Below are 26,104 nucleotides of genomic sequence, written 5' to 3'. Positions count from 1 at the left end.
AAAGTTCACATTGATGAGGAGATATATATATATATAATATATGTATATTATATATATATATATATATAAGAAATTAATTGCTTTTATTTAACATGAATACCCAATGTTGCCCAAATGCTACAGACAATAAAAATTGGTAGACTGATAGACTCCATCCTTGGAGAATATGAAAGACAAATAAATATGCAAGCAGTACAAAAGAGTATAACAATTGCCTTGACAGGTTAAATACCAATGGAGAGTTTTAAGGGAGGACTTTAACCAAGTGTAAAGACTCAGATAATTCTAGAAGAAATACCTGAACCAAAGGTTCAAGAATGAGTAGGCATTAGCCAGACAGAAGTAGTGTGGGAAATGACTCCTAACACCACTAATATCACATCATGATCCTCATCCTAAGTATCTACATGGCTGTGTTAAGCAGTGAAATCTTCAACAAAATCCAAGCCTTCTAACTGGCAGTTTTCACCATTTAGAGGGTTATTTCTCTTGTTTCCTTCTTTACCTCTCTTGAGCTTCAAGTGATCATGGAACACAAGTGAACAACTAAAATGAGAAAGCATAGGAAACCACAAAAAGTGAGACAGAAATTATAAGTCTAAGCAGACAGCTGGGGAAATGGTTTTGTAAAGCTTTTCTCTAGAGAACAAATGTTCAGGACAAAACAGAATTCCCAGCAACATTGTATATGCCACTAAAGATTGTAGCTCTGGCAGGGCAGTAAATATTCAACCCCAATGTCCAAACAGAACAAATATCTGGATAGTCTCTGCCAAACCAAGATTACAAGTTACTACTATATCTTGTGAGGTAAAAATAATCAGCAATAAATTTATCCATTTTCAGCTAAGCGATACTTAAAGGAGAATTATAGCTTCAAATGCCTCTATTAGAAGGAAAAAGGTCTCAGATCACTAACCCAAATTTCTCCTTTAGAAATCTGGAAAGTAAGGAGCAAACTGAACCTAAAGCCAAGCAAAGAAAGAAATAATAATGATTAGAAAGAACAAGTATATACACAATGGAATTCTATGCTCCCATCAGAAAGAATGACTTTGCCTTATTTGTAAGGAAATGGAAAGACATGGGGGGAAAAAATTATATTAAGCAAAGTAAGCCAGGCCCAAAGAAACATAGGTTACATGGTTTCCCTTAATGTAGTCATTAGAATGTGCTTATAAATCTACATGTAAACACAGTGGATAGTAAAAGACAAAAAAAATTATACTTGGATTGATAAATTAAACAGGATACTAAACATTACACAGTGAGACCAAAGGAGCACGTTATTAGGAGAGGATCACAAAGGCTCAATAGCTATGTGCATATAATCGTATAAAATGATGTTGATCAAAATGAGCTCCAAGAAATGGAGACAAGAGGGTTTTTATTGTATTTTTACATGCTTTTTTTCTTTTTTTGTCTCTGTTTTTCCCCTTTTGTCACTGTTTTTGATGTCTGTACTTTCTGTTTTATATGTAAGTTTATCTGATTTGGGGAGGGAAGCGGAAGCACAGCAATGGTGGGACAAAGGTTGAACTAACTGGGCAGTGATGTTCACTGGACACTATGTTGAAAATGACCTATACAATTTGGGGGAGAGGGGCAGAGGGAAAAACTAGTAGAAAAGGAAAAAAGAGTACATTTCAAAAAGAAATGTACTCACTACCTGACCTATGTAACTGCAACCACTCTGTACATCACCTTTACAACAAAAAATTAAATTATTTTTTAAAAGAAAATTAAGAAGCAAGAAAGTAAAACGAAGTGCTTCCAAATGGCCAAAAATGTTCCAAACTGTTTATGTTAAGAAGTCCAAATAAGGAAGGAGAGACAGAGGAAGGGAAGAAGGGGGAGAAGAAAAGACAAGCGAAGAAAGGACAGGATGGGAGGAAATGAAGGAGGGAAGAAGAGAGGAAAGACAAGAGAAGGAAGAAAAGATCACCAGAATTCAGGGAAGGAAGAAGCACATTAATGCTGGTCCTATAGAATTCTAAAATTTTATCTACTTTATACAAAAAAAAATGGATGAAATGGACAAATGCCTAGATAAATAAATTACCAAAACTAAATCTAATTAACACTAAGTTCCAGATGAATTCTTAAGGTCAACTTGGAAGCTCAAAACATTGAGTAAATTCTAGAACCACCCAAGATCTCAAAAGACCTTTAAACACTGAAAGGGAAATTAAGAATAGCTACCTTAAAAAGCCACAGGTAATAGAGCAGAATAATTTAGCTTACAGGGCAATTTTGGGATTCAGTCATAAAATAGACCTTTCATTGCTCAAACCAATTTAAGGAAATTTGGACAGCCCTGCTAATTTAGAAGAATATCTCATGTATGAGTTACTACATCTACAGCAAAGAATGACTTTCTAGTTTCAAAAACATATGTAAGAGTATATCAATGCCATGCGCTGGTGTCTCAAGCCTGTAATCTTAACTACTTGAGAGGCTGAGTTCTAAAGATCGTGGTTCAAAGCCTGTGCAGGCAGGAAAGTCCATAATACTCTTCAAGTAATCACCAGAAAACTGGAAGTGGAGCTGTGACTCAAAGTGGTAGAGCAATAATAGTCTTAAGCAAAAAAGAGCTCAGGGACTGTCCAGGCCTCGAGTTCAAGCCCCACAACTGACAAAAAAAAAAAAAAAAAAAAAGAGTAAATCACATAAAGAACTTTTTCTTCTCTCTCTCTTCTTCCTTCTTATGTACTGATGTGTTCAGTGTAGTTATAGCTATAGAATGACAATACTCAGTTTTCTTCATAGTTGTTAGCTGAGTAAGTACATAAGATAGCAATCCTAGCTGCCCCAGGTAGAGTGAGCATGCCTGTCCTCGCATAAATAGGTTAGACATTGCAATTACCATAAACATAGAAGCTTCTCCTTTAGTAACCTGAAAAATGTTCACACTTGGACAAATAGATTGGGACAATGAGGGGAAAAGTAAAGAGTGATAGCTAAACAAGTGTCTGCACATCACAGTGTTGAGATTTGGGAAACAAATAGAGAAAGCTTTTTGTGGCTTTTTTTTTGGAAAGAGAAATTCAGAATTTTCTGAAGTTTTTCTGTGAGTTGAGAATGTAAAAATATAGACAAGAGAGAGAGAAAGAAGACAAAATGAAAGATAGAATGTAAGAAATGCCCAATGCATGATCCACGAAAAAAAAAATTCTTGACCAACTGGACATCATCAAAGCTAAGAATATGACATTCTCCAAAGACACGCTAATGACAATGACCTACGGTACACTTTTAATCATCATAGAAATGTAAATTAATCTACCATCTATCAGAATGGCTGAAATTATGAAGACCGATCATATGAGGTATTGGCAGGTATACAGACCAATTAGAATTCCCATAAATGTAAATTTGGAAAAAAGTTTTTTAAATTTTAAACATGCACTTGCTATTTGACATAGACATTGTAACCCAAGATGTTCAAACCAAAAATAAAAGCAAATGCTCATACAAAGTTCTATGCAAAGATACTCATAATGATTTCATTTGTGACAGTCAAACAGAAGAAATAGCCAAGTGTTCATTAACAGGTAAACAGAACTCAAATTGTTGATTATTGATAAAATAGGCCAGTATTCAATAATAAAAAGGAAGGAACTATTAATACGTGCAACAATATGGATGAAGACCAGCATAAATATACCAAATGGAATAATCCAGAAAGTTCTAGTTACACAAAAGTTTGAATGCAAACTGATACATGAGACAGTGGTTGCCTAGGGTTGGGAGAACTTGGCTGGGATGAAAGGAAGTTATTACAAAGAAGTATGAGGAATTATTTGGGTATCTTAGCTGTATTCAGCATGCTGTTGTAGTGACAACTTACTGCAAGGTTGCATATGGATGCCAAAACTTACCAAATGTTATGCTTTAAATGCATGCGGTATATTGTATGCCAATAACATATCAATAAAATTGCTTGATTTTGTTTTATTTAAAGTCAAAGTATCTTAATCACTTTCAGTCACACTTTTCTGCTAAAATACTTTCCTATGAATAAAATTCTATCCCAATACAAGGGACTCAAGTCATACTTGAGTGTCAGTTGTCATTCCCAATGTACAGATAAATGAACTGAAGATGATACAGGGAAAACATTTTGGCCAAATCCACAGAGATTGTAGATGACAGAGCCCAGATTTGATTCCACATCTTTCTGGCTCCAAAATCCATGTTCTTTGTACTATGTTATAATCCCCAGGAAAAATGGAAGACAAAATGGTATGGACATGATAGTGTAATTTCCTAAAAAGAACAGAAATGAAAATATGTGTCTTAGGCTATTGAAATAAAAAGATTACCTTTTATTGTGATAAGAACATTTAGCATGAAATCTTCCTTTAGAAAAAGTTCAAGCATATAATAAAGTATTGTTTTCTATGGGCAGAATGTTACAGGGCAGATCTCTAGAACTTTTATCTTTCATAAAGAAAATCAGATACTCACTGAATACCAAAATCCTCATTTCTCCCTTTCCATTAGCCTTTGGTAACTACTATCCTCTTATCTACTTCTGTGAGGTGAGTTATTTTAGATTCCTTGTATAGTAGTAGAATCCCATAGTGTTTGCCCCTCTATGACTAGTTCATTTCACTTTGCATAAAGTTGTTTGGGCTCATCTCTATTGCACATTGCAGGAGTATCTTTTTGCTCTGGACTGAATATCATTCTGTGCATATGCCATTCATTTGTCAATGCTCCTTTAGATTGCAAATCAGTGATTGTAAGGAACACGGCAAAAATATGAGAGTGAAAAAAGTATCTCTTTCAAATCTTAATATCAATTCTTTTTAGGAAAAGACTCAGAAACACAATTCTTAGACAATATAATATTTTCATGTCTAATACTTGGAGAAAATGTCATATGGTAGTAGCTATTTTAAAATCCTACCAACAGAGAACAAGGGTTCTACATATCCTCATCAAAATGTGTTGTTTTAATTTTTATAATGATCATCTTAACAGGTATGAGGTGATAATTTATTATAGTTTCATTTATATTTATAGCTACCTGATTAATGATGTTATGCATCTAAAATAAGTATGTCACCTTTTGACAAATATTCACTCAGTCCTTTGTTCATTTTGTTTGCTTGGTTGTGTTATATTTTGTTTTAGTAAAAGAGTTCATTATGTCTTTGAATATTTGGTTTACCAAATATCATGATATATGGGTTGCAAATATTTTCTCCATTCCATAACTGCCTTCCACTCTGTATTGCCTTTGCTGTGTAGATATACACTCATTTAATTTTGTTTCTGTTGCTTGTGTTTCTGCTATCTTGTTTGTCCAAGAACCCATTATCATCATGAGGCATTCTTGCTATATCTTTTTTTTTTTTTTTTTTGCCAGTCCTGGGGCTTGAACTCAGGACCCGGGCACCATCCCTGAGATTCTTTTTGTTCAAGGCTAGCATTCTACCACTTGAGCTACAGCCCCTTCCAGCTTTTTCTGTTTATGTGGTGCTGAAGGAATTGAACCCAGGGCTTTCTGCATGCTAGGCAAGCACCCTATCACTAAGCCACATTCCCAGCTCTTCATTCTTGCTATATCTTCTAGTAGCTATATAGTTCAGGTCTTCTGCTTAACTCTTCAGTCACATTGAGTTGATTTTTGTGCGTGTAGGAAAGGGTCTAATTTCATTATTATAAATGTATTATTTCCCCAACATCATTTATTAAAAACTATCCTTAATATATTTATCCTGTAATTTTTGCATATTTAAGGTGTAATATATTTTTTGCATATTTGTTGAAGATCAATTGGTTGGACTTGGATCCAGTTAAGCTTATTTTGAAGTACTTAAATTTGTTTCATTAGCACATATATATAAGTGTGTGTATATTTTCTACTTCTGTAAATAAAATTCACTGAGTTGGGGGGGGTTGTTGGTTTGTTTTGTTGTTGTTGTTGTCGTTATTGTTTTTTGGTTGGTCATGAAGCCTGAACTCTGGGCCTGGGCACTGTCCCTCAACTCTTCAGCTCAAGTCTAGCACTCTACCATTTGAGCCACAGCACTTCTGGATTTTTCTGCTTATGTGGTGCTGAGGAATTGAACCCAGGGCCTCATGCATGCAAGGCAAGCACTCTACCACTGAGCCACCTTCCCAGCCCTTCATTGAGTTTTGATAGAGATATAATTGAATCTGTAGACTACTCTGGGTAACGCGCACCTTTTAATATTGCCCTCTAATCTATTCACATTGCTCATCTCAATTCATTTGTATATCCCATCAATGTTTTGTAGCTTCCAATGTTAAGTCTTCAACCTCCTTAGTTGAATTTACCAATAAATATTTTTTTTGTATAGTGCCGGAGATTGAACATAGAGCCTCATTCATGCTAGGCAAGTGCTCTACCTCTTAAACCACACTTCCAGCCCAGCTTTTTGGAGATGTAATCTTGACTAGCCTTCTGCCTGAGATAAACCCCAGTTCTCCAGATCTCAGCCTGTTGGGTAGCTAGGATTCCAGGATACTATGTTGAGAGATAGACTCTAGGGGTTACCATCCAAAACTGCTATGTTTATTCTATCGTTCCTGGGGAACTAAAGTATTCTGAGATTCACAAGAACTCACAGATAAACAGAACAGAAGCCAATCTTCTTGAGCAGTCCTCAGAAGAGCTGGAGCATTGAATCCATAGTCTAATCCTTTTCAGCGCTGAGAAAAATGTTTTCCTAAGCCTAAGGAGAGCTGAGATCTGGGATGGAGTATGGGTTGGTAAGAGGTGCCTCCCAATTGTTTGGCTCTGTGCCCTGGTATGGATGTTATGATTACGGTAAGATGGTTTCTTGAATTTTTCTGCCAACTTATTTGTAACTATTTCCATGTTTTTTCAGGTTACAATCACCTCTCATCTAGTTTCTCTGGATGGCTTACAAGAAAAATGTCTTCCTTGTTTGTTGTTCAATTGGTGAGTTTGCGGGGTAGACAGAATCCAGAGCTTCCTAGCCTCCATTCCTGACACCAATAATTCCTTATTTTAAAAATTAATTTTGTTGGTTTACTAGCCTAATATTCATCAAGGGACTTTAATGTAACTAGTGTATAGTATACAAGCAATGTAAAATGCTTTGTTGTTTCTTCTCTAGTAAACTATGTAACTGTGCCTGTTGCACTTGGGAATTGTGGCAAAATGGGGACAAACCCAATGATACATTTCATTCCTAATTCTACACATTCTATCAGGGTGAGGACATCTTGACCTGGGGTTGGTTAGGAAATAATACTCAGAGTTTATATTATTTTATTTGGCACTGCACTGATTTTATTCAATTATATTGTAAATCTGAGTGATTCTAAGTCTATATGTTTCTGATTTAGTTCCATTTAACAAACCAAAGTGCTGTTTTATGAGTGCTATTTGCGATTTAGGGCAATACTCAAATGGTATCCTTTGAAATAAGGAAAATGAATTAAAAGTTCGAGTGACACATGAATGCACGATGTTTTGATCTATCAGTTTCCACTAAAGCCCCATGCTCTCACCAGATACACTTTTGCAACATATTTAATCAGATATTTTCACATTTATAGACCCAAATTCTCCTTGTAGCTACATCGTGGTTCAGTTTACTTGAAATAAGTTTCTGTCTCGTATGTAATGGTGACTGCAAACTATATGAAGAAGTATGGCTTGCATTCTAGGAGAATCAAGAAGTGTCGTAGGGTTGGTAGAGAAGTAAAGAGCAAAAAACATGAGACCAAGGCCTGTAGTATTTATATTCAAAGGCAAATGGATGACAAATAAACAAAGGAAAATGGAAATGTATATATTCTACTCAAAATCTCTTGCAGTGAGAGGGGGACAGACACATGGAGTAATTAGAGATGTTTGCATTTCTTAAATATTGCTTTGAATTCATACAGTAAAATGGGAAACTAAGGACTGATCCCATGCTCTCTTCCCCTCCCTCACTGTCTATTTACTTTCATGTTTTCCTCCAAATCTCTAAAGCTTTTCTCCTTTTCAATATTGAGGAAGAGAAGAAGAGGATGGGGAAAGGAGAAAAAGAAACTAGATGAGAGGGAAAAAAGGAAATGTGAAAACTCATGGGCAACCATTAAGGCACTGAAGGAATTTTTAAGATGCAAGCTCAAATTCCTTGACATACTATCCATCAAGAATTGGGCTCCACACATGCAGAAGACTAAAAGTGGACCCCAGCCTATCACCATGCACCAACATCAACTCAAAATGGATTAAAGACCTTAACATTAAACCTGAATCTCTGAAACTACTGCAGGACAGAATAGGAGAGACACTTGAACTTATAGGAACAGGCAGGAACTTCCTGAACAGAGTCCCAGGGTCACAACAAATTGGAGAGAGACTCGACGAACGGGACTAACAAAATAAAAAGCTTCTGCACAGCTAAAGCTATAGCAACCAAGCTAGAAAGAAAACCAACTAATTGGGAAAAATATTTGCCAGCAATATATCAGACAAGGGGTTAATATCCAGTATATACAGGGAACTCAAGAAACTAATCCCTCTCAAACGTAACAAACCAATTACTAAATGGGCAAGGGCACTAAAGAGAGACTTCTCAGATGAAGAGATAAAAATGGTAAAGAAATACATGAGGAAATGTTCACCATCGCTGGTTGTGAAGGAAATGCAAATAAAGACAACCCTGAGATACCACCTTACCCCAGTCAGAATGGCCCACATCCTCAAGTCAGCCAACGACAAATGCTAGAGGGGATGCGGAGAAAGAGGAACCCTATTACACTGGTGGTGGGAATGTTCATTTATACAACCACTTTGGAAAGCAGTCTGGAGGGTCCTTAGAAAGCTAAATATTGACCTCCCTTATGACCCGTCATACCACTTCTAGGCATCTATCCTGAACAACAGGAACCAGTATACAAGGACACATGCACCTCCATGTTTATTGCAGCACTGTTCACAATAGTCAGGATATGGAAACAACCCAGATGTCCCACCACAGATGAATGGATCCAAAATTTGTGGTATCTACACATAATGGAATATTATGTCGCCATTAGAAATGACAAAACAATGGCATTTGCAGGGAAATGGATGGAGCTAGAAGAAATCAAGTTGAGCAAGGTAAGCCAAGAGCAAAGAGACAAACGGTACAAGGTCTCCCTGATAAGTGGATGTTAAATCCAAAATGTTAGGTGATATGACAAAATTAACAGGACTTAAGAAACAAAGGACTTCCACTCATCTGGTAGAATTACTACTAAATAACCCCATGCTGCTGATCACATGTATGGTATATATGTGTACACCGGAGGGGAACCAGGAAGACGACACAGAACTAGAGGGAATCAGGGAAAAACATATAACAGTGGGACCCATCAGCTGCACTGGACATTGACCAAAATGAACTAAGCAACTCAATGGCAGGATGGGAGGGAGGGAACAAGTGGGAAAGAGGGAACAGCTGATGCTATGCAAAACAAAAGAAATGTACATATCACCCAATGTGGAAGAAATAACTGTATCGCAAAGCTCATAGAACTCATAAATGTTACAGACCATGATAGACAATTTGCTCCAGGAAAGTTAGAATGTGTTTGTGACTTTAACTGAGCATCACTATCCCACAATCCTGTGAAATTTGGGAAATTATGTAACCACTTAATCACAATAAAAAATTTGAAAAAAAATCACATAAAAAAAAGAATTTGGCTCCATATCTCTTAATGGGCTTTTGATCATCAAACTCTGAGGAGAGTATGGCAAAAGTCATGTAGGGTTAAGTTATTAAAGAATAACTTGGAATACTTTCTCCCAGAAAGATCCCTCTAAGAGCCCTACCACTTGGATCCAAGCACCTGGAAAAAGCCCAGGTCATATTGAGAGGCCACATTTAGGTACATGAATCATTAGGCCTGGCTAAGTTCAACCTTTTAGTCATCCCATTCCAGTCCAACCATTCCAAAAATGTGTGTGAAGAATCTAGGAGAATATTCATAGCCATGTAACCTGTGCTGTCAGATGAGAGAAAATATTCAAAACTGCCTCCAGCTTAGAGGAAAAAAATTACATTAACATTCCATCCTACAGTATTCATCAAGAAAACACAGATCAAATGTTGAGAAGGATGCAAGTGAAACAGAATCTTTATAATACTAGTGGTGGAAATATAAATTAGTCCAACTACCATGTGTTGCTGCTATAAAACTCATGGGTATATGTCTGAAGGAATCTAAGTCAACATACCATAGACATGCCTACACATGTATGTTTCCTGCAGCACTATTCACAGTGGTCAAGTTGTGCAATCAAATTAGATGTCTCTCAATGGACTAGAGCATAAAGAAAATATGGTACATTTGTATTATTATTTAACCATAAAGAACAAAACTAGGTCATTTTCAGAAAAATGGGTGAAACTGAAGATAAACAATTAAGGTAAGCTTCTCAGAAAGACATGTTTTCTTTTATATGCAGGATCCTGATGTTTTTAATTACATAAAAATAAAAAGGGACTTATTTGGAAAGAAGGGGACCAGCGTAAGCTGAGGGGGACAGAAAGTGGTAATGATCAAAGTACATTTTACATATATGCTAAAATGTCATAATCAACCTATTATTTTGTATCATGAATATATACTAATTTCCAAAAATAATGATCATGATGATAATGATAATAATACACTTTATCTTAATGCTATCAATTCATTTTTAGATAGCTTTTATTATATAGCCATTCCATAAAATGAACTGTAATATATTCCTTTTAAATTATACCATTGTTAATCCTTCCTCCATAGTTTTCCTGATAACTAGAGGCAATGACAGTTTTTTTAAGTGCTAATTTTTAAAGGAAAATCAGGAATGCACTGTACCACTGTACATGGCCACCATATCCCCCTGACCCTAAACCCAACCCTAACTGGCAAAAAAAAAAAAAAATGCTGGGGGCTGGGAAGGTGGCTCAGTGGTAGAGCACTTGCCTTGCATGCCTGAGGCCCTGGGTTGAATTCCTCAGCACCACATAAGCAAAAAGAAAAAAGCCAGAAGTGGTGCTGTGGCTCAAGTGGTAGAGCACTAGCCTTGAGCTGAAGAGCTGAGGGACAGTGCCCAGGCCCAGAGTTCAGGCCCCACGACCAGACCCCCCCCCCAAAAAAAAAGGCTGGAAAATTATGCAATGTAGCCACACTAGAAAGTCAAATACATTTCAATATATATATTGAATACATACATACATACACATATATATATATATATATATATATATATGTATTGCTATAACCAAATGGTTATAGCAGCTAAAAAAAATACCCAAAAGATTTTGGAGACAATTGCAATGGAATATTCTAAGCACAACAAAGAGAGATGAGGAGGTGAAAATTTCCACACAGCTCCCAAATGCTGAGCAATCTGTCTGCTGCTTCCTATATTGCAGCTAAATATATATGCAAGGATCACCATCCTTATGTATCCAGCCTTCACCAAATTGTTTAGGTCAGAAAAGTGTCAACAGAAGAACTCAGAGAAAAATAAATTTTTAATCAAAATATTAGCTATAGGCCAGGGATCAATGGCTCACATCTATAATCACAGAGACTGAGACCTGAGGCTAACCTAGGTAGACAAATCCACAAAATTCTTATCTACAATTAACCAACAGAGATTTTTGTCATCTTTGATTTTTGTTAAATTGTTAGCCTCTGGTGCATACTAAGTCCATATCGTCTGTTAAATGAATAAACAAAATGAATCCTCAGGGGAAAACATTATTATGCTATTATTTCTGCTCTATTTCCTAGGAATCTCAGAGCTCGTATTTACCCAGGTCCTAAGTCTATGGTTTTAACATGCAAAATGATCCTTGAATATCAAAAACTAAATTATGTCATTTGGTAACAAAGCAAAGATACGATTACTACATGTAGAAACACATAAGACTGATACAAATTCAACATAGAGCTCTAAGCAAGCCTTTAATTAGAGATCTCTGCTTTGAGCCCTACACTAAACCAGGGTTTAGGAATTGAGATGTTTGACAGGTTAATTTGAACAAATATATAAAACATAGAAAACTTAAATAAATCAGGGCACTTCCTCCAGACAATGAGTCTTTCAGAATTTCAAGAAATATTTCAGAAGAATCGTTTTTTTTAAAAAAGTCCTTCCACTGAGGGTTGGGACAAAAGGAACATTCTTCAAATCTAGCAGTTAAGACCTTATATCAAAAATCAAAATTCACATCTCAAGGAATATGAAAACCAGCAAAGGCTTCTGTGAGAGAAATGATTCCTCCTGCACTTCAGACTTTCATGAAATGAGTCTCCATCGTTCTGAGATGATTTAACTGGATTTCTTCCTGGAAAAAAAAAGTGTGAACTAGATACCTCGAGGTCATTCATCTACAAAATTTTTAATCAAAAGCATCTGTAAAAAAAAAAAAAAAATAGGACATTTCCAGTAAATCACATAATAGGTTTAGATATTTTTAAATCCCCAACACCTTTCATTTTTATAGGTCTTACATTTAGACAGTATTTCACAATTTACACTGAGTGTTCATGTACTTCGTGCCTCTTTAATTCATTTTTATATGACTTGAAACCCCAGATTTCCTTCCCACGTTTGAAGGATTAAAGGAGCGAGAGGCCAGCAAGCCTGGTAAAATAAAATACATTCTCTATCCCTTTTCAAAAATCTCTTCATTTATTTTTTTTCCAGGAAAGAAACATTTATGGAGAGGAACTCTGAATTCTTTTCCTCCAGTAAATATGATTTGGGAGTCAACAGAGTAGAAAGGAAAATAATAGAAAAGAAATTGTCTTGAAGGAAATTTAAAAAGAAGTCAAAGAAGACAATGCGAATGTTCAAAAGGTTGGAAATGCCTGGGAGCTGGGAGGCCTTGTTCATCTGCACATCTGAACAAAGGCTTAGGAAGTCATATGGAGAATCTATGAAAGGTTTTGTTAGTTGGTTGGCTCTTTGGCAATAGTGTGGGGGGGAGGGGTAAGTTTTGGTTTTGATCGTTTGTTTGTTGTTAAGTGTCCTAAGTTTCCTTCCAAGAGTCACTTAAGGGTTTGTTACCCCATTTTCAATGTGAAATGACAGATACAGTTAAGAGGGGAAAGGTTGCCATTCACAACCAAGTCAGAAGTCCAAGATTTATTTGGCTTGTACTCTTCTGTAGGCAGGACCATAAAACTCAGTTCCTCCCCATCCTGAAATAAACACTAAGCAGAGTAATGCTTCAGAATGTCAACAGAATGCCATGAGCTTTTCTTGGTAACTGGTGCATTTAAGGTCACTGAAGTTCCATGTTTTCAATTCCAGGGAATTAAGGGCAGAACAAGGATTTTAGGCTTTTTCTTTTTCCCTAAGGGAAGTGCTTGGGGCAAACAACAATATAGCTCTTTGTGTCTAAGTATTGTTCCTTTTCCTAATAAACCTTAAGGTCAATATTCATTTGTGGTAAGTCAAAGTTCCTCACAGAGGAAGAAATCAAATGTCCTCAGGATAGGGGTTTTCCCTTATACTCAGAGGGTTTTTTTTTAAGTTAGCCACTTCAGCAAACATCAGTATTGAGCCTCCCTAGGGAAGTAACTTTTGCTGGGCAGGTTGGCTCCATTGGTTAAAATTGATGTGTACTAAGCCAATAGTACAAGTTTTATTTCCTCCAGGGACAAAATCGGAATGCACAGAAACAAAAACTAGAAAGACCCAGAAATAAGCATCTCAAAATGTATGCTTGTATACATCAGAAAACCCAGTACTTGTATCTAAAGGAATTAATACAATAGAACTTACAATGACACACCAATGGGACTGTCCCAGCATACACAACTTGACCCTCTTTAAGTGTCAAGAAAAAAGAGGCAACAAATTCTGAAGGAAATTAGCTCTGCCTCTTTTGTAAGTCTCCCTCTCTTACCTCTGCTTTGCATATCTCTAGCTCAAACTATATTTGAACTACTAACTTTTCCTGCTACCTCCAACCACCTTTCGTTCCCTTTCCATCTACCATCTTCCCCTCTACCACCCTGTAAGGTCCGCTCCTGGATGGCTAGCAGACTCCACCCTCCTCGCAGCAAAGTCTCCACCCAGTACCTGCGTTACCTAGGCAACTGGCACACCTGGAAGAGGTCACATCTGCATCCGCTGAGGTCACATCTGAATTTGATGTGGCCACACCTTTCTCCACCCATACCCTACATAAGGCCTAGCGCAGGCCCAGGCTCTCTCTTTGTTCTTTTCTGCTCTCTCTCTGCTCTCTTGCTGCTCTTTTCTAGCTCTCTCTGCTTTCTCTCTGCTCTAGCTCTTTCCTCTCTCTTTCCCAGCTCTCTCTCATTCCCAGGCCTTTCCCAGCCACGTGGAGTGCCAACCTTGCCTGGTCCCAGCAGGTCTACTGAATAAACCTACCCCTTACCTGAATACCACCTGCGTGCTGCTGCTGTTCTTACACTCGGCTACCTCTTTTTAAAAACCTAACACACCCTTTTCTCAGTCTCTGGGTGTGTGCAAGGACAGGGAAAAGTCTAAAAACTAGTGCTAGTATGCTCCAACAAGAAAACTGACGCTGAAAGCTGCTTCTGCCTCACAGGACTCTTCTTAGCCATAGATGTGTGTGTGTGTCGTTCTTTTTTGTATAATTTCTGCTATTGAATCTCTTCTGAAATCCATCATGGTGGTTCATAAACCTGTTGTCTCAATATTAAAGGCTTCCTGAATTGGGTAGAGGACTATAGGTATTCAGAGAACAATGAAGAACTAGAAACTAGGTCTGAGGATGTAGGTCAAGAGTAGACTATTTGGCTAGCATGAAGTTCCTTCTGGCCTATATTCCCCCCAAGAACTACTTGAAAAGAAATACCCCAAGCATGAGTATGAAAAGCTTAGAGATAATAACATAACATGATAATAATATGAATACTTTTTTTAAAAAATGAAATGACCAGAATTCTATTCCGAGGGACTGAAGTTATATTTTAAAAAATATGAGGAAATGGGAGATGCTTTCAAAGCCCAATCCAAATTCCCCAGTGTGGTACCCCTCTGCCAGCAATGCAAGCAACGGACCCTGTGTTCTAGCCACAGTCATCGCCACACTGCTCCCTCGCCTTCCTATCCAATACGTACCCAATTCTTTGTTCAGCATTTCCACTCCACCTGGAATGTTGCTCTCATCATCCTGTCCCCACCATTGAGACCACTCAAAGCCACATTCATTTCCAAAGAAATCACCTGGATCACCTAAGGTCTTTCTAAAAGAACTCTGACCTCTCTCCCTCTTGATCTCCCCTAAAAATGTGTGTGTATAGATAATACAGAACTTGTCACATTCCAACCCCTGGGGAGAGTCTTGTTCTGTTTGGCGCACTGGACAAATTCTGGTACCAGATAGCAGAAATTGGGCTTTGCAGCCCAATGTGCCATCCTTAAAACTAGAAGAGTGGCACAATAAATATTTATTTACTTGGACTGAAGGTTTGGGGGGAGGGGAAAGGATTATTATTTAGCAGCATTAGACATCCTAAATAAAATAATATGGGAGCGTACTTTCGGCTAGCAAGCTCAAATGATAAACTCTGTATTTGATTTGAGTTTCTTATAGAAAACTATCCTAATCTCATATTTCACTCAAAAAACAAATGGGCTTTTCACGTTTTATGACACCAACGAAAAATCTCTTCCATTTACTACTTCTCTCGCAAGAGTATTAACAAGAGTTTCACTGCCCTTTAACCCCCACATCAGAATATCTTGTAGAATATTATTTTCCCACTTGCTCAATCCTAAGGATTCACAATGGTTCTTGAACTCCTGAAAACTCATCAACAAATGGACATAAACTAACAACAATTTGGAGAATGTTTGGTCTTCTCTGTATTATCCCAAGTTAAAAGTTATAGAATAAAAGTCATTTCAGAATGTTAGGAGCTAGTTTTAACTTCACTACATTTTACAGGCAAAGGATAAAAACATCAGAACTATCTCCTATGTGTTTGAGAAAGAAAAAAAATGTAATCTTGGATGCACATTTGCAGATCATGGCGTTTGTAAACTTAACCAGCAATAGGCAGGACCCATATTTTGCATCTGGGGCCATTTTAATTGGTCTGTGTTGACATTACCACAGAAAAATTTCCCTTTCATGGTTAGTAGTTTGTCCCTCTTAGCAAATCTGTGATACTTTCTGGCCTCCCACACAGGGAAATTTTCAACTTAATTTCTAAGGGAAGATCCAGCCCTTGGATACATTTGAGCAATAAGTACTGACGTCAAGGGAAATTCTGGGTGTGCATCTGAGGGCAGACTCTGATCCTCCGCTTATTCCTAAAATGACGCTGAAGTTTCCTTTGTTGAGACCAGCCCAATTTTGATGTCCCTTTCTTTCCAGTGTGCACATAACACTAAATGATGCATGAAGGCTGTGATCAGATGAAGAGCTATGCAAGCCATACAAGATTCCAGGGGACCTTTTGACCTCAGCAAAGAATGAGATTTTAAGTTTTTTAAGTTCCTAGGTCTGCTAATATTTCTGATGACCAGCCCCAGGGCATCGTCTTTTGATTTTGGGAACCACCTACTAGTTAAAGAGAAAAATAAAATAGAGATTCTAATTAATGCTGACCATCTTGAAAAATAGTGGAGCATTAGAATAAAAGCTGTACCTAATACTAAAACAACTGGTCTGTTGGTCATTAGCTATTAAGTTGTATTTGGTTGTTATTGTTTTTTTTTTAATCTGTTGCTTCATTCGGAATCTTACAACACACTGTAATAATTCCAGCAACTATTGTACATTACATGCAAATAGAGACAAACTAATAAAGTGGCAACCTGAAACTACTCAGAATTCTACCTGAGACTTGTGCTAGGATCTCATCCTGTCTGTTCCCTGTCTGTCTGACCTTGACCACATGTGCACACAAATGTACATATGCATGCAGTCACCAAGACTAACACTTTGTACATTCAGCTCTATTGTCCTTAGCTCTGTTCATTTTCCCCCCTGACAACTACCATAGTCATACTGCTCTGGTCTCCTGTTTCCCTATCTAAAATGCTCTGAATTCTCCATACAGATGGCATAGTGACTTTTATTCAATCTCTGTGAGTGACACTCTCCTAGATATAATTCAATGGCTTCTCATTGTCTTCAGTCAACACTTAATAGTCCATTATCTGAACTGCCCCAAAGAGTAAATGCAACAAAGTTATATAGATCTTTCTACCAATTAACCATCAAATTTAATAAGATTTAGGTTCTGCAGCAATTAACATTGTGGCTGACAGAGTAGACCCCCAAGAAATATGTTCAGAGTGAACGCAGAAGATAACCAAAAAGAATATAGAGCATCTGAAAAGTTCTATCACAACTTTCCCAGCACCGTAGCTCATCATCAGAATGCCCTCCTTTCATAAGTATGAACTCAATTATCTACAAATGCTAAATCAGCTTTAATTATAATTGCTTAAATGAGAAATACATGAACCAATAATTAAATGAATAGGATAGGAAAAAAAATACTTTAAAGAACTTACATTAACATTATCAAATATAAACAAACTTTCTAAAACCAGTGTTTTATCTATATAATCTATATATCTATATTTCTATATTGATATAGATATAGAGCGTAGCTCCCTGAGCACTTTCTCATAATCATGTTCCATAAAAATTAGAAAAAGAGATCCAAGTTTTTTAAAATGCTGCATAAAACCTCCTTTTATGCGGCCAACAAAACCCAGAGCTACAACCAAACTTATAAACTCCTACCATGAAGTACAGAGAAGTACACTCCCTAACCCCCTTTAACCTGAACCTGGTGAAATAAAAATAAATAGCATTGTTCATTGTCCAGAATGACTAACTAGCCACCTGCAGAGCAAACACTATGCCCAGGTCTTCAGACTCAAAAGTCCATGACTATTTCTAGAATACTCACAGTTACATCTACCTATAAATAATATTTCTTTAAAGTCACAGCCACTACTTAATGTGATTCTGGCCCAATTTTCTGTTAGACTAAATACATACACACACACACACACACACACACACATACACAGAGTACGCAGAGTCTCCTAAACATGTCCAGTGACACACTCTGCTCCATTCCCTATTGTGAATGATAGGTTACATTGACATTTATTTTCTTTGTCAGTTGTGGGGCCTGGGCACTGTCCCTCAGCTCTTCAGCTCAAGGCTAGTGCTCTACCACTTGAGCCACAGTGCCACTTCCGGCTTTTTTTTTCTTTTTGCTTATGTGGTCCTGAGGAATCGAACCCAGGGCCTCATGCATGCAAGGCAAGCGCTCTACCACTGAGCCACCTTCCCAGCCCCTGACATTTATTTTCACATAGCCCTTTAACACTATATATTTGGAGCTACTCTGAAAGTCAAGAATATATATTTGATATCTTGGAAGTAGGTAACTTGCTTTTTATTCTATAGAGGCTCATGGCTAAGAGTTTATCTTGAGTCTCTGGAGAGACTTTGAAACTGAACTTTGGGGCAATGCTAGCTTTGTTAAGATTATGAGAATTCTTTCAGATGACAAAATTAATTTTGCATTATGAGATTTTTAGGGGCCAGGAGGAGAATGTTATGGCTTAGATATGAAATTCCCCCCCCCCAATCTCATTTATTAGAGCTTTGTGTGCCAGCTGAAGGGGTTCTCAGAAGTGATTAGTTCTGAGGGCTCTGGTCTACTGAATGGATAAATTCCTTGATGGATTTGTAATATGATGCTATATACGATTTTTTTTCTCTATGGCACCTAGTCATATACCTTCTAAACAGTGATTTTTTTTTTTCTTGTGTCCAGTCGTGGGGCCTGCACTCTGGGCCTGGGCGCTGTCCCTCAGCTCTTCAGCTCAAGGCTAGCGCTCTACCACTTGAGCCACAGCGCCACTTCCAGCTTTTTTTTCTTTCTGCTTATGTGGTGCTGGGGAATCGAACTCAGGGCCTCAGGCATGCAAGGCAAGTGCTCTACCACTGAGCCACCTTCCCAGCCCCAACAGTGATTTTTTTAAACTAACAAATAATGGACTGAAAGAAGACTACTCAGAATGCCAATGGCATCTTATTAGAGTTTTTATGGAAGTTCATAAACTAAGTGAACATCCAACATGTCCCTCCCAGGAATATGCTAAGTTAGTAAAGTTGGTTTTCATGGAATGAGAAAGAAGAACTAAGCAAATACTAAGTATCACCTGGACTGGTCATTCTAAGGAGACATTCCATTTGCTTTCTGAAAACACTAATATTCCACTACAAAGTAAGACAGTTGTAAATGTAAGGAGTCCTTTTGGCAGCCTAAATCTGTTTCTATTTTTCAAACAGGATATAAAAATATACATCTAACTCCTTAAAACAAAATAGGCTATTTTCTTCTCTCAATGAAGGAACTGAAAACAGCTAAAATAGACAATGTCTGCATGGCTCCTCTTCAAAAGACAGTTCAGAGCTACTGTACTGTTAAAAGAAGATAGTGTCATTTTGAGGTTCAAGAAAGGAAACAGCTGAAAGCAAAGAAACAACAAAAAACTAGACAGTTGGAAAACCAACCTGAAGCAGAGCTTTTGATAGTCTACAGAAAGTTTATTGTGCTCTCAAAGATAAGAGGGTGGGGGAAGACAAGCCAGGTATTTCATAACATCAGACCAACAGTCTCGGGGAAAAAAATATAAAAGAAAGTATACCAAAAAAATAACCGGTGATGACCCAGGAAGAATAGAAAAAAAGACACTATTTAGAGAGAAAACACAGTTATACAGTATCTCCTTATATTAAGAAGTATTTTTCCTCCAAGAGTTCATGGCTGATTTATAGTATCACCTAGATAAACAATTCTACTTAAAACTTGTAGCCAGGCACTGGTGGCTCACACCTGTATTTCCTAGCTATTCAGACACTGAGATCTGAAGATCATGGTTCAAAGGCAGCCTGGGCAGAAAAGTCTGTGCGATGCCAATTATCCATCAGAAAACCAGAAGTGGCCCTGTGGCTCAAAGTGGTAGAGCTTTGAGTGGAAAAAGCCCTGTGTTCAAGCCCCATGACTGGATCAAAAAATTTAAGTGACTCCTTTACTATAAGGGTCTTAAAAGTCTTAAGAGGCTACAAAGGACCAAGTATAGGACTCATTTTAATCAAATTCCTTCACACACTTTCCAATTTATATTATCCCTTCAAGATTGAAGTAAGACATCCTCTCAGTAAAGCTCTTCTTGATCCTCTGGAGACTTGCTCTGGGTCCCCCAGCACCTTGTCCCTACCTTGGGAAGTAGCACATCCATCTGTCATATGCTGACCTGAATTTGCCTGATGGTCATGGAGACTCATCTAGGGCTAAACTGTAAAAGCAGATAATGGAAAGACCCTTATATATTAAGATATTAAGAAAAAAAGAGATATTAAGAACAAGAACAAGAAAGAAGTCAGCACCCTCTAAATTGCTCAACAATTCTATGGCCAAATTACCATTACTGATGCCTACGTAGTACCACTAAACCTAGCATCTCCAAAATGGCATGTTATTGCCGATAAGTGACTGTTTATATTTGAAGGCTTCAGAAACAACCTTACTTATATAACTATAACCCCCTCTATACATCACCTTGACAATAAAAAAGGAACCAAAATAGCTGCTAACCAGAATTTTAATTTAAATGTAGAAAACTTTTAACACCATTTCTTGAAGACTCCTCTAACTCCTGTCATCAGCTCTAACTCCTGTTTTTCTAGTATAGCCAGAATCACAGTGAGTTACAATTACATACTAATCTCCCATTGAACTATAATTTCAGAGAAGGCAGGGACTAAATCAAGTCCTATTTACATAGTCCTTGTGTGCAGCCCAATAAATACAAGTTGAATTCACACTGAAAAAAGGAAGATATCCGTATTTCAAGTTTATGCTCGCCAAGACATAAACTAAGGCTTCTGCAGGACACATGTGACACAAACACAAAGCTGAAATTCTGCTCTCTCAACCAAAATGTCTCCCTGCTGCAGGAAGATTGTAATCACTTACAAAAATAGTTTATAACATAAGCCACAGGAGAATAAAGTTGCTATTCTAAATCAAGAGAAATTTATTTTCCCTTGCCATGTAGTACAATTTATCACTTCCTACTACCACCATACCTCCACCTTTGTCTAGATTATGGGTGAAGCTTTGTCAGAAGATCTGTTGATACGTGTGTGTAGCACTAAGAAAAGGAACAGATGACATCAATACATTCAAAGGAAACCAGCAAAAGACTAAAGGAATTGTAGTCTGGCTGCATTGCGCTTCTTTGGAACCCTAACAAATGACTGAAATCGATCTGGAGAAGTATAGGGTTAGGTGCACTGCAATGCTCTCTGTAATAACTTCCTCCGAATTCTAGATCCTGCCGCAGACAAACACATACATATACACAGATACATGGAAAACAGGTGTGACAATCATAAAACTTAAAGACAACTTCTTTCAGGATTCACTTAGCTCATGTTCACTTTGAATCATGATAGCATCTGAAACATAGCTAATGGATGGAAGAGGTCTTAAAAGCTGAGCTGCATCTCTAGTAATAATTCAGTAATTACTACAATCATAATAGATTTCACTCATGGGATGTAGGGCTTTGTATTAAGCACTTGACAATATTCTATCATCTCATCCTCAAAAATGTTCTCACTGTTTTGTTTTGTCCCTGAGCTTTTGTGTTCAAAGCTGAACCACTTGAACCACAGCTCCACTTCAAGCTTTTCGTTGTTAATTGGAGATAAGAGTCTCACAGACTTTTCTTCCCAGGCTGTGATGCTCCTGAATAGTTAGGATTGCAGGCATGAGCCACAAGCACCTGGCTATTTTATAAACAGGAGTGAAATTAAGTAAACCCAAGATCCACCCAACTAGTCTATGGTAAGTACAGAGTAAAAACTTAGTGTTTAATCCCAATGTTCCTGCTCAAATCTATTTGAAAGAACAAAGAACTTCACAGGTTATTGTTGGTCTTCAAATCTTACTAATCATACTTATTTTTGAACATGCATCATTCCTGTATCTATATATGCATGCACAGAAACACACACATATATGATATGTACTTTCCGTAAATATATGTTTGTGTAACACACATGTACTTACTACTGTGGTAATGTTTAATTTAGATGTATTATAAACAAGTCGAAGTTTGAAATTTTTAATTAATCAGCTAACAAGCAACTTTTTCAAGTTTTTGTTTTATTTTTATAGGTTCAGAAATCTTTTGTTCATATTTTTCAAATAGTATTAATAATTATGTGGCAGAAATTACATTAACTTTCAGTAAAACTCATTAAGAAAATATGAAACATGAAGAACATATGAAAATCCAAATTTCAAACAGTCTTTGATAATTTAGGCTTTTTTGGCAGGGGAGGGGGGGTGAGCTCCTTGTTGGATTATTTTTTACCTCATTATGTGCCTGACAAAGAGTTCAAATAAAAAGACAAATTCTCAGTTTTGAAATTTTCTACGCCTTCCTTTGTGCTGAGATTTATTAGTATTATATTTAATCCAATTTCTTTTCAAAATCCCTTTAAATCTATTTAGCTGAGCAATGTGAACCGCAATGTGTACAAATACACTTGAAATAAACTAATGAATTATAAAAATTTCCACTCGATTCTCAGAATAAATGAGAAATCTATAAAACCAGAAATCTTCAGAGACTGAATAATAATGAACAAACCTCCCCTGCTGGGTGGATTTTCCTGCATACCTCCTTGTATGCTTTTCTGCCTTCTCCTGCCCTTGTACAAATGACCTAAATACACTAAAATTCAGCCACCCGTGCATTCAGCCAGACCTGAAGAGAGCTGTCTCCAGTTAACTCACTGCTTTTATTAAATTATGTTTTGATGTGATATGCCTAAATGAAGGAATAGGTCAGAAACTACTCAGCCTGAGAAAACAGGACCGCTGATGTTACAACAAAGTCAAAGGGCTCTCTTCTGTCTTCTACAAAATGAAGGTGAAAGGCAAGAAATAACCATCATCTACAAACAAGTTCATTCTGGAATTCATAAAGACAAAGCTTTCATCGACTGGGAACAGAAATCTAGATCTCAGGCTTGCTTTGGATTAAATAGAAACTAGAGAGTTTTTAAATATATATCCCTTAGTGAATCACCTAGGACTGTTGAGTCCTTCATCTCCTTAACATTTATGAAATATTTTCATATCCATTTTCTCTTCAAATATGAGAACAGAATGTTATTCCTGTGGTTCTCATGCTCTCTAAGATGATGATACCCCAAAATGACCCCATGGCAAAAGAAATGTAAATATTACTACCCACTTATCAGTATCAGGGTTGCTGAGACTTATAATTATTATGCACCAGGAAAGTCTTGACCAAGAGAGACCTTCCCTGACTGCCCTATCTAGAATAATCCCTGCTCCCAACCTGCTAAGCTCAGGTCTCTCACAGTTGCAAGCCAGTAGTTTGACTGCTAGGGAATAGTGCAGATAAAAAGTTTCCTGTGAGAGATAGAAGATTAGAGCCAGACTCACTAATTAGAAAGAAAAGAATTACTGGCTTGCTTCCAGATTCCACAGATGATGGGATGTGTCAGGGAGATGGGGAGAGAAAAACTGGAGAACAAAAGGATATGTGTGTGATAAGGAGATCTAGAATGCAGGCAGGCCTGCCTGTGATTTGGGGACAATGGGCCACATCCTTGAGTAGCTTACACACACACACACACTCACACACACTCACACACACTCACACACACTCTCACACACTCACACTCACACACATACACACACACACTCACACTCACACTCACTCACTCACACACACACATACACACACTCATACACATACACACACACACACACACACACACACACACACGAGAGCCACCAAACATCACTGCAAAACCTTATTCTGTGCTATAAATGCCAAAGACTAAACATACAGCTTGTCTCTACTCTGGAAAGAAAAGTTATAAAAAGGAAAATACACTCGCAATGTAAAAATATAGAATATGAGAGAACAAATTCAGTAAGAAAGATATGGGAAGTAAGGCAAAATAGATGTGGGAGTAAATTATAAAGCACTTTATGGCATGTTAATTTAGTAGCAAAAGGATATTATAAAGTAGTATAAACAAAGCTATCCAGTCACTTGGAATAAAACAATATTATATACTTACATCACACTACTATGTGTAAATGTAAATTCCAGTTATAGCTAAACATTGGACATAGTCAAAAAAATAAGCATTTTCTAGGGAAGAAAATGGTTTCAAATACCTCCAACAAAGATTTAGCATTCCTAATTCATACGGAGCAATCACAAACTAGTAAGAAAAAGATCAATATCCCAATTTTTAAAGGCAAAGAATATCTATAAATAATTTACAAAGAGGACACGTAAATCATCCACAAACACATGAAGCTACACTTACCCTGGGCTACAGTCATAAAATGGCAGCATGAACATGGCTCTTATTGTAGGACTGGAAGAGACATTCTTTCCTTTATTAGTACCTTGTATCAAGAATTTTGTTACAATAGCAATGCCTGACACAATATAAATGCTATGTAAATAGCAGCTACATTATTTAGGACTAACAACCAGAAAGTAGTCTGTACATGTTAACTACAGATAGACACAACTTTTTAACAACGTTTTCAATCAATAGTTGGTTATATCTATGGGTATGAAGGCACATCTTCTGAAGGTACATAAGACTGGGTGTATTTGTTATATCTACACAAAGACAATTTCTTAACTTTCTCCAATGAGAATGCATTACTTTTACAACTGGGAAGGAGAGTTAATTTCTAACAGGAAAATACTTTCTCAGATAAAATTAGAGCTATCAGTGCTTTGAGTGACATTTTTTTCCCTATAGCAAAGAGAAAGAAGATCACCTACCTTGTAGGACTAGCCATATGATCACACAATTCTCTATGTCAAATTAAATATTCAGCATAGAAGAGCTTGGATCCTAGCGTTCTAGTTTTCTTTCCCTTATAGATTCTACTTGTGAGAAAAGAAGATACAGAAATAAACTATCAAGATAACTAAGGAATCTGATAATTGCTCAAGGCTACCGCTCTACCACTTTGAGCTACAGTGACACTTCCCGTTTTTGAATGGATAATCAGAGATAAGAGTCTCATGGGGACTTTTCTGCCCAGGCTAGCTTCAAACTGAGGTCCTTAGATCTCAGCCTCCTGAATAACTGAGATTACAGGCATAAACCACTGGCACCTGGCTAAATGAGCAGCTTTTTAAACCTCATCATCACAGAAAATAACGCCTGTTCTCTAATAAATCCTTACCCTCCCAAATGTGAGAACCACTGTTCTGGATAAAAATTTTGGAACTTCACTTACATGGAACTAGATTTTAAAATTAATTCCTATTCAAGGGGCTGGGAAGGTGGCTCAGTGGTAGAGTGCTTGCCTTGCATGCATGAGGCCCTGGGTTCGATTCCTCAGCACCACATAAGCAAAAAGAAAAAAGCCACAAGTGGCATTGTGGCTCAAGTGGTAGAGCGCTAACCTTGAGCTGAAGAGCTGAGGGACAGGGCCCAGGCCCAGAGTTCAGGCCCCACGACCGGACCCAAAAAAAAAAGAAAAAAAAATTAAAAAAAAAAAATGAATTCCTATTCAAGAAGTCTGGATTCAGAACACAATCCTGAATTAAAAGAGGCTGAATGTATGTGTACGTTACTTTGAAGGCATCAATTCCCATCAGGTGTGCTTATTATTTTGGCTTGCTTCCAAAGAAGGGATTAATACAGAGATTTCATGGATCTCTAAGATACATCCCATCATGGAGGGTATGATGGTTAGCATGAGGTGTCAATTTGATTGTATTAAAGGTTACTAAAGAATGAGAAAAGCCTTACTCTGTGTATGTGTGTGTGTGTGTGTGTGTCTGTGTGTCTGTGTGTCTGTGTGTCTGTGTGTCTGTGTCTGTGTTTTTCCAGAAGAGATTGGCAGGAAAGTCCAAGCTGACCTGAGAAGGTCTACTTTCCACATGCTCAGGCACCTTCCAGTTGGCTGAGGACCCAAAAGAACAACAACAACAAAGCAAGGAAAAGGCAATTTTGGCCGGGCACTGGTGGCTCAC

The 26,104-nt window shown here is 37.3% G+C and overlaps 1 protein-coding gene across 3 annotated transcripts in view; it reads right to left on the bottom strand.

Annotated features, from left to right (window-relative positions):
- Hpse2 (heparanase 2 (inactive)) overlaps positions 1-26,104 on the bottom strand; it is a 452,598-nt gene that overhangs the window by 366,680 nt on the left and 59,814 nt on the right. The gene's annotated exons all lie outside the window — the stretch shown is intronic.

Source organism: Dipodomys spectabilis, unplaced genomic scaffold (assembly GCF_019054845.1).
Source record: "Dipodomys spectabilis isolate Male_0828 unplaced genomic scaffold, ASM1905484v1 ptg000125l, whole genome shotgun sequence".
Taxonomy (NCBI): Eukaryota; Metazoa; Chordata; class Mammalia; order Rodentia; family Heteromyidae; genus Dipodomys; species Dipodomys spectabilis.
This window is presented reverse-complemented; position numbering and strand designations above follow the sequence as displayed.